Raw genomic sequence first — 7,420 nt, forward strand, 5'->3', positions numbered from 1 at the left:
ACAGGCAAAATGAAAAATAAAAATCAGAAACTTATTAAGGTGGAGTTTGTTGTTGCAGAAATATAACATCGACATCAGGCGCGTTCTTTCTTCTCATTTTCACTTTGTAGCCGAGTAAATAAATTATATTTGTTAAATGTTACAAAGCTTGCTGTCTTTCACTATTTTGTGCTACATTTGTTAGAATATAGACTCGTATCAGAAAATGTCTCCAATGGTTTTTGCATTTGTTTTTCTTCTTTCTGTAACTTCAACTGAATTTTTGTTTTTTCCTCTTTATCCAACTGCATCTGTCTTTCTTGAAGCGTAAGCTTTCTTAACTCAGTTCCATCTTGTATTTTACTTTTAATCCCTTTACTTTTATGTTAGAGTCTGGTACAGACTTAATAATCGAATCCAAAGCACTTTCATCCAATACACTTTTTCCCACCAAATATTGGACTAAAATATGTTTTATTTCCTGCTTCGTTAAAGAAGCTTAAGGAAACTTGTGCCTCAGAAAGATCATAATTTCTGGCATGCTGAAGCCATTAATCTTTTCTCAAGAAGTCTAGGATCTGAAATAATGGTCTCAACTTTAGATGACATTGTTCAAACCTTGATTTCTTTCATTCTTTTCTGTACTTATTTTAAGAGCATAGACTCGAAACAATTAGAAAAACAAAAATATGCTACTGTCAAATATCAACAGTCAGGTTAGTAAAGCTATTGTTGTCCATGTTTAATGCTCCTGACATTGTGTCAGTGACAAGCAATCCTCAAGCAATGTTACAGGAGCATTGATGCAAGTTGTAAATGGCTGCTTGAAAGTGCCTATATCTACTTTCTTACTTCGTCATTGTATCTTGCAATTTGCCAACTACTGAACTGATTCTGTAGTTTGTCGTATAGCAAATGATAGTCAGCTATTACAAGTTTTAACATTCTATTTATTAACTTGCAATATCACAAGTTACACAAATTGTACCTTCCAAAATCATGACTATAAGCACGTTGCAAGTTAGAATCAAGGAAGTTAGCATAAAATAATCCCTCATTATGACAACAGATGGCGCTGTGACATGTCAATTTCTTACGATATGATGACTCTCCTGACCCAGCAACAAGAGGTTATACCACTTTACGGCATGTTTGGGCGTCTTATATAAAATATTCGAATTATCAAGTAAATTACAGCAGCTGATTTCTCGGAGTATCAACATTCGGAAGAGAGTTGGCCTGCAAGTAGCTAGCACAAAACAAATTAAATGTATCATATTGCAAACAATTAGATGTATTTACACGTCGTTATATTTCCGCTGACGCTTCCCTCCCCATTTTATTTGAACATTTTGGCTGTTTAATTTACCGCTGCTGCATAGTGGCAGAATAGGGAAGCAGCTTACAAACAAAATTTAAGGCCCTCATTTGTTTATATATTCTCATTCACAATGTTATCAGTTTGGAGTACATTACGTTAGAGAGAAGTGCAAATTCTGCTTTTTGTAAAAGTAAAGACCTCATAAAACTTGAGCAAATTGCAGATAATTGCACCTCATTTCTTCTTTATTCACGAGAGAGAGAGAGAGAGAGAGATAGAGAGAGAGAGAGGGGAGAGAGAGAGAGAGAGAGAACATTACAGAGATGGGAAATCTGTTTATCCTCTCAACCCTGTGTAATTAAATTTTACTGTTAATTTTCAGTTTACAGTGGCAGTTTAATTGCAATAGCCAGCAAGTATTGTCACTAGTTGTCTGTGACAAGTATGTCGTATCTCCAATTTCATTGAAATCTCCAATACCAATACAATTGCAAGAGGCAAATGACTTGAAACAAGGACATCACATACAAAGCATATATGCTACAAAAATATGAACTTATTTCATTATATAAAAAAAGAAAGTCTAAGAGTATGAAATATATTTTCTATATGTAAACATAAAGAACACTTCTATACAATTATGAGATGCTTTATTTCAACAGATAACAAAACTGGAAATTACATTTTGTTATTATTTAAAATCGTAGTCATCCATATATGTAGCGATATTTATAGTACAGATTAGATGATTAATTGCAAGGTACTTCACTGATAAAACGTCAGACTCCTTTGTTAGCAAGTATAAAAATATAATATACTGAATATAAATAAATTGCTACCGCTACCAGTAATCGTCTCAATTTGTATTACTACTGCTACAATACAGTACCAAAAGTGCTTGATACATTTGGATTTGAAATTAATGTAGTAGTTAAAAAGATTAATACAAATTTTTACATTATCTACTACAGATGTGGTTGTTTTCTGTTAGAAGAGTAAGACCAACACACACACATAATTTTCTAAAAACCTTGTAAATATTTTAAGGCTACTCAATCCTCCCCACCACCCCACATAAACATCTTCATTTGTGATTTTATCATTATTTTATCCTGTTTAAAATAAAAAGTTAATATTGTCATGACACAAAAAATATCAGCATAATACAACTATGCAATAAAGTAAAATAAATAAATAAAAACAATATACAGTCCTATGTTTAACTTTTCATAGGAAATATAAGAGAATAAAAAGCTTAATTTAAACAGGCATTCATAAAAACAATATTGTTAGACGAATTAGTCTGGAACAAAAATTATCATACAGGTAGGCAATTATAAGGAACAAAGACTTGGATTGTCTTGTTACATTGCTCTTATAGATTTATTTGCCAATCCGTTTTGTTTTCCACTTTCACATGAATAAAACATGAAAATGAAGAGAAGCTTTTCACACAATCTGGCTTTTAGATTTGACATACACATCATTGCAAATTCTGAGGAATTAAAACTAAATTCTGGACTTATGTAAATATGTAAATTATGACTCAAAAACATTCAGGTTATATTCCCTAGTGTCTGTTTCAAGAATTATCCCCAAAAACATTCGATGTGTATTTAATATATACACTGTACAAAAAAATGTTCACTATTTTTGAGAATTTATTTTGGGGGCAATACAAAAAAAGTTGTTTGCATTTGCTATGAGCAAATACCCATGAAAAGGATAATAATTTAATTTGTTATTTCTGATACTTGAATCGTCAAAAAAATATTATATTTATGAACCTGCGTTGAAATTGTATGTGCCTTTGAATAATGGATAAGGTAAATTCCATAATTTAAATGTTTTAATCACTCAGCACAGAGAGAGAGAGAGAGAGAGAGAGAGAGAGAGAGAGAGAGAGATTCATAAGTAAGTTAGTTTCTTCACAGAATAATAGAAACGATTAGCAAATTTCTGACGGTAGTTGTAAGATATCTGAGCAGAAAGTAACTGCTATTTTATACGGATGCAAGTCATTTTAATTTGAGTTATAAGTCCCCAGTACTATTCCTTAGAGAAGACACAAGACCCAGGATACATGTATACCATTACAGTGAATCAAACCTTAAAAAAGACAGTGATCAGTAAAATCTTCCATTGTATAATTATCGAGTAAGATCAGGAGAGTTTTTTCCCCATATTTATCACCAAATGACTACCCTAAAACAACAAAAGACTGTCCCAAAACACCCTCGACTACCCATGATACATGTAGGCAATTAAATAGAATAAAACCAAATAAAAAGACAGCAGTGATCAGTAAAATTCTACCCTGTATAATTATCGAGTAAGATGAGTACTCGATCAGTTTATTCTTTTGTTGATATTTCCTAAAGACTGTCCCAAAATACACTCAACGACCCAGGATACATGTATACAATTACAATAATGTATCTCTCTCTCTCTTTGATCATGGATTTTTCACTAAACTACTTTCATATTGCAATTGCAGCACAATTAACAAATCAGAATCATGCCTCGCTAGTAGTAAGGTGGGGCACTAGAGCCTCAATGGGAATTAGCATTACAGAGACCCCTGGGCAAATATAGCCTCAATGGAAATTTAACATGGAGAAAAATCGTGGGCAAATATAACCTCAAGGGGAATTTAACATGGGAAATAGTCTTGGGCCACTATAGCCTCAAGGGGAATTGAACATGGGAAAAAGTCTTGGGCCACTATAGCCTCAAAGGAATTGAACATGGGAAATAGTCTTGGGCCACTATAGCCTCAAGGGGAATTGAATATGGGAAAAAAGTCTTGGGCCACTATAGCCTCAAGGGAATTAAACATGGGATTTTTTTTTTTTTTATAAATTTTTTAAAATTTAAATTTAAATTTAAAAAAGGGGTAGGCAATGGAAAGGCTATCTCTTTTCGAGAAATATGGCTGGCCCTGAAAAGGGCCTTTGGGTTTATGTTAATATTAATATTAACATAGATGGCATCTGTCACATCTTCTTCTTCTTCTTCTTAAACTCCTTCTAATTGCCGGTCCATACACAAGTACCCTCTTGAGACATCCTTGTCTTTCTATGTAAATTCTCCTCATCCATTGACTAGTATCTGTCCTATCAACAACAGTCCACTTGGACCTGACATACATGAGCATGTCCATCCTAAACATCATGGAAGACACAAGGGTGGATGACTCAACTGTGGTCCACATCTTGAAGCGACGAGAATAGGTGAATCAATGCAGTGAACTGCGCTTATTTATAGGTACAGGAAGGATTGAAACGGATTGAATTCATTCACCAATCCGAACACGCGTTACAAAATTCAGTCAGCTCGCATCCAATCCGAAGAGAGCAGTCTGTGACGTCACGTGGTCTATATAGATTCGTTAGCGCTTGTGTGCAGTCAATCTATGCGACAGTGATTCAACATGACGGAAACTCAGAAAACGATCCATTGGGGTGCACCAGCAGGGGAGACTGCCCAAGGGAACCCGGACTTACTTTCAGAAGAGGTACATTGGGATTTTGTGGATTTTCTTACCTCGCAAGAATTTGTTCCGGAACCTTCGTTACCTTCTTCATTACCGCAAGTGGAGAATTTTAGACAGAGACAGAAAGAAGAATTGGAGAAATTTATGCAACGACAAAAGGAAGCGGAACAAGCTTTTCTCCTACAGCAACAGCAACAGCAACAAGAAGAGGTAAGAAAAAAACAACAGCAACAACAGCAAGAAGAAGTAGCAGCAAAGAAACAAGGGGGTGAAAATCAAACGGCTACGGTACTGTTGGACATTTTAGCGGAGTTAAGAAGTCTGAAACAAATGTATCAGACTTCTTTATCACGACCGAAGAGAATACGACCTTCCCGAGCTAAACACGCCAACCCTGTGACTAAGCCTATCGTACCACCCTTAGTGATTTCAACCCAATCATCAGAAGTAGGCCTCGGCCGTGGCAAAGGCTTAAGGCAGTTAAAGTTGATTGGTTAAACTCACCCCTACACCAAAATAAAAAGGCCCTTTTCAGGGCCACCCACTTCTCTCGAAAAGAGATAGCCTTTCAATTTGCCAATAACTCAAAAATCAACAAAAAAAAAACAAACCATTTTACCCTTATAGTACATGTCTGTGTATGAGTGCGTGAGTGTAGCTTCTTATTTTAAAATCAAAACTCAAAGACACTTACCTTATATCATTCATGTATTCTTTTATCCATTTTTTACAATCGAATTCACAATTCACCACAGAACACTTTAATTAAAAGTTCATTGACTTCTTCTTTCTCCTTGTTTAGTCTCTCTGTTTTTTGAATTTCTTCACCGTTTTTTCCTCATTTTCCTCCCTTCTTCTTTTCTTCTCCTGTTTCTTTGCTTCTTTTAAATATAATTGTCTTCTGTCTTCCTCTTCTTCCTCTGAAGAATCCCTCTCTTCTTCTGAAGAATCCTTCTTTTCTTCTGACTCCTCTTGTTTCTTTTTTGGGCAATCTGGAGACCAATGTCCTTTTTCTTTACAATAATAACAGGTATCTTGACTTTTGTCTTTTTTAGCACCTGTTTTTTTTTCTTTTTTGACGGTCTGGACACTCTGAAGACCAATGCCCTTTCTTCTGACAGATATAGCAAGTATCTTGACTTTTATCTCGAAAGGAAGGAGAGTAGTCCGTCGGCTGGTCTGAAGAGAATTTTCTAATGACCCCTCGCAAAGCTCTGACGAAACGTTCCATCTGGGTAGTCTCTTCCATCGTTGTGCTCGGCTTGAGAGTGAAATGAATAGTGAAAGAACAAGACACACACCCTTTTATATACGCTGGTCTGCCATGACTATAAATTAGTCTATGGTGTTTACACTTGAGTCATTTGACGTTTTGCACTCAAGATGAAACGATCCCATTCATTCGAGAAGAAAGAAGAAGAAGAAAGTAAGAGGCAGAAACGTGATCTATCGCCTCGTACCAGAGCTGAAATCTTGGCACAAATTCATGCCAGTGATTTTGAAGAGGACATGAGTGAACCAGAATTTGAAACCTCTAAACCAAGTTCGTCACCCTTAGTCAACCCTGAAAAATACTATTCCATTCGAGAGACGGAAAAGCGCTCCTCTAGAAAATTTAGAACCACGGCTTACACCTACACGGTGAAGTTTAAAGATTTCAAGGCCGACGTACCATTGGAGAAAGCAGAAGGGTTTATCACCGAGATGTGGGATTCTTTGCTCACCGCACTCAAGCGACAATGTCAACCCAAAGAAGACGATCGCTTGACACTATCCATAGATCACGACGGTTTGAAATCCCCTGTTTGGATCGAGTTTAGCAGACCCGCAGAACTAACCCCTTCCAAAATCATGGACAAGATTCAACACGTACAACAATCTAATGACCAGTTTGACATCACCGATGGTAAAGCCACACTGAAAATGGCTCACGTCTCTCTTCCTCAAGGGACTGGACGCAAAAAGATGTTATTGGTGAACGAGCTTCGCAGCATTAAGCGTAGCCTTGTCCAAATTCACAATCCTCAAGACCAGATGTGTTTAGCTCGAGCCATCGTGGTGGGACGAGCCTATGCCAACAAGAACGACACGGCAGAATGGAAAAGAGCCTGGAAAACTATTCGACAATCGGACCGAGCCAAACAACGAAACGAAGCAGAACTCCTGTTGCAACAAGCCGGACTGTCCAAAGACACACCCTGTGGCATTCCTGAGATGCAAAAATTGCAAGATGCCCTAGCTCCACGATACACCTTGAAAGTGCACCCTCAAGAAGTGCGCGGACCTCTGTTGTTTCGAGGCCAAGACTTTAAGGACGGAAAATACATTCATGTCTATTATCACGATGACCATTTCGATACCATTACCAGTATCACCGGATTCCTGGGATACAGTTATTACTGTGAGAAATGTGATTATGGCCATAATAATCGAGAGCAACACAAGCATTGTGGATGGAAATGCCCAGGATGTTTGGCCTCTCCACCCTGTCTGAGCGAAGGACCAGTGCCTTGTTCGACTTGTCTGCGCACGTTTGTCAGCCCTACCTGTTACCAACAACATTTGAAAACACAAGGTTCACAGAAGAAATGTGCTTGTCAACTGCTGAGATTGTGCCCTACCTG

This window comes from Sinohyriopsis cumingii, chromosome 14 (genome assembly GCF_028554795.1).
Source record: "Sinohyriopsis cumingii isolate HCF-2022 chromosome 14, ASM2855479v2, whole genome shotgun sequence".
NCBI classification, from domain to species: domain Eukaryota; kingdom Metazoa; phylum Mollusca; class Bivalvia; order Unionida; family Unionidae; genus Sinohyriopsis; species Sinohyriopsis cumingii.